Here is a 3,027-nt window from a genome sequence, read left to right on the forward strand (position 1 = left end):
AGATAAGATGTAGATGTAGAAAAACATAGAGAGAGTACATACGAAATCCAGATGTTCCACGATGGAACCCAAACGACACTTCAGTGTTTACTCGGTAGTGACTTCCTCACCCCGAAAAGCATCCGAACCGTGGTCGTCCACACACAAATACCTGTTTCCTTCTACAGGTCAGCAACAAAGTGAACTCCACCGGATTACTTCCAACTTCCATACATGGATTTCAGTGGCAAACACAGTTATTGTTTCTCATCCATCGATAGAGAAAACAAGCAGGCTGGTGTCTCTCTCCCTTCTCTCTCTCTCCTTCTTCTTCTTCTTCTTCTTCTTCAACAACGTCATTACGTCCTTTATCTTCTATTGACGTAAGCACGCCCCACACACACATACACACACACTCTCTATCTTAAAGGGACTTTCACTGAGTCCGTAACAGCACAGAAACAGGATATTCAGCCCATGTAGTTGATACTGGCCTAGTTTTCTGCCTTGTCCCGTCTCCTTGCACCTGGAACATAGCCGTCCGTACCTCTCTCATTCGTACACCTATCCAAACTTCTCTTTAATTTTGCAATTGAACCCGCATCTACCACTGTCGCTGGCAGCATATTCCACACTTGCACCACCCTCTGAGTGAAGTAGTTCACCCTCAGAATCCCTTTAAATATTTCACCTTTACCCTAACCCCATGACCTCTAGATCCATTCTCACCCAACTTGAGGGAATAAAGCCTGCATGTATTCACCCTGTCTACATCCCTCCTAATTTTGTGTACTCCATAAGGTCTCCCCTCATTGTCGTGCGCTCCAGGGAATAAAATCTTAACCTACTCAACCTTTTCCCTGTAACTCATTTATTTCTGCAAACGCTACCTGATCCACTGAGTTGTTCCATCAGTTTGTTTCTCCCAACGAAACTGCCTGAGAGATCTGCCGCGCCCCTTAATTCCGGCAGAAATCTGTCAGTCTGTGCACGGAGAACAGGTGAGTGAAGATTGTAATGTATGTCTGGTTTGAGACATCACGCAGGTGGACGTGCCGCTGACGAATGGAACGAAAACGTCGACTTTATGGAGTCAGAATGTTGTGTACTTCTGTCCCTCGATGATCACCGGTGAGAGTTCGACAAAAGATTCACCTGTTTAAAAGCCCGGCTTTAACAACGGGATAAAAGGACCAGCGATACCTGTTGTGCTGTTGCCAGTCCATAATGAAGCAAAATCAGACGTTCAGCTGCACAATACGAAAGTTAAGTAAATATCAACAGCCGCGGCGTGAAGTAAATATCGGGAGGCACAGACGGGATTTGAACCCGCTATCTTCGGTTTACGAAACCGACGCCTTACCACTTAGCCACCGCGCCTCAGTCGTAAATACGATCGGCACTTAGACAGAGGTAGAGTCGGATAACAAATAAATTACCAAACTCTGTATCTTCGCCAATGCTTGCCAGTAAACTTCACGAATTGTGCAGCGATGGAGTCCTATAGCAGAAAGCGTAAGTGAACGTTCAGGCAGCGGGGGTGGTGCTGAAATTGAAGAAGGGGTTCAGGACCGAGAGGAGTTCTGCCAATTCTGGCTGCATAAATGACATGAAGTTGTCGCCATTCCCTGACCGGGAATTCGACTCGTGTCAGGACGCTGAAAACGCAGAATCGTGGACACACGATCAGGACAAATGATGACAAAACTGGCCGCGACAGATGATGAAGATTGTCAGACAAAATTGCGCCACGAGACGTAGCACAGTCAGGCTGCTGAAGTTGGGTGTTCCCACACATTTGCTGCTCTCTGGTGGAATGAAACAGAAGTTCTTCCTAGATTGGAGACACACGAGATTCTGCAGATGCTAAAATTTGGAACAACACACACAAAATGCAGAAGGATCTCAGCATATTCCTCCAGAATTTTCTCCGTGTTCCTCCCGGATTTTTGTCTTCAATTCGATGCAAGTTTATCCGTAGCATCTTCTTTGGACAATAATAGCAATCCCATTCTCCGGTCACGGAAATACCCGACAATTTCAGTTGCGAGCACTGAGGGGACTTGAACTGAATTTTTATTTCAAAGAGCTTATGGGAGACATTCTCTTTCGGAAACCTTGTTGAACTACAATTGACGGCAGCTGTTACTTTAGATCCTGCGGGATATTTTCGGTTCTCTCGCTCTTGTTGCCGTCAGTTGTTCAGGGAGAAGACGCAGATTTTACAGGGATTGAATGTCTTCCCTGCCTCCTCCCGCAGATCAATACCTCGACTGATGAAGGCAATCATGCCATACGACTTTCTTACCATTCTATCTATCTGTATTGACTTTCTCAGTGAGTAATCGATTCTGTCTCCAATATCCCTCTGTACCTCAATGCTCTTAACGGTCCTACTATCTGCTGTGTACTTTCCACTTACATTGATCTCCCAAAGTACAACTCCTCATACTTCTCTGGATTAAACTCCATTTCCTATTATTCCCCATTTTCTAGAAACTGATCTGAATCCTGCTGTATCCTTTGACAACCTTCTTCACCTCCAGAACCCCGCCAATTTTTGTGGCGCGTACAACCTTACTCATTAGCCCATCTACATTTTCGTACAAATCAGTTATATTTATGAACAGGTTTATGAACGGAAAGGCGGGATAGAATGTGCTCATTAAACCTACGGAGTGCAAAAGCAAGGAAGTCATGATAAATTCTTTTTGAAGGAGAAAATCCTGGACACTTTTTATAATAACTGATACTGTATACTTCATCTATTATTCAAAACCACGATTGAGGAAATGCATAAAAAAATTCGCAAGTGCTCCAGAAGGATCTGCAAACATGATTCTACTGGTGCCGAGTTTCAGTTATGTGGATGTACTGAAGAAATTTGGATTGTTTTCCTCATAGTTGAGGAAGCATTCGGGGGGCTCTGGCCGGACATGGTGGGTATGAGAGGAGAGTAACTTTTCTAACTTGCAGAAGTGGTACTGCTGTATGATGTCAGAAGTAGCAAAAGGCCCTCAGTTTAATTCTGGTCCCAAGGTCGGCACC

General features: G+C 44.7%; 1 non-coding gene across 1 annotated transcript; it reads right to left on the reverse strand.

Annotated features, from left to right (window-relative positions):
- Nucleotides 1-1,287: 1,287 nt before the first annotated feature.
- trnat-cgu (transfer RNA threonine (anticodon CGU)) lies at nt 1,288-1,359 on the reverse strand. The gene has a single exon. It is a non-coding gene; the product is annotated as a tRNA-Thr (tRNA).
- Between the last annotated feature and the right edge of the window lie 1,668 nt (nt 1,360-3,027).

Source organism: Pristis pectinata, chromosome 12 (genome assembly GCF_009764475.1).
Source record: "Pristis pectinata isolate sPriPec2 chromosome 12, sPriPec2.1.pri, whole genome shotgun sequence".
NCBI lineage: Eukaryota > Metazoa > Chordata > Chondrichthyes > Rhinopristiformes > Pristidae > Pristis > Pristis pectinata.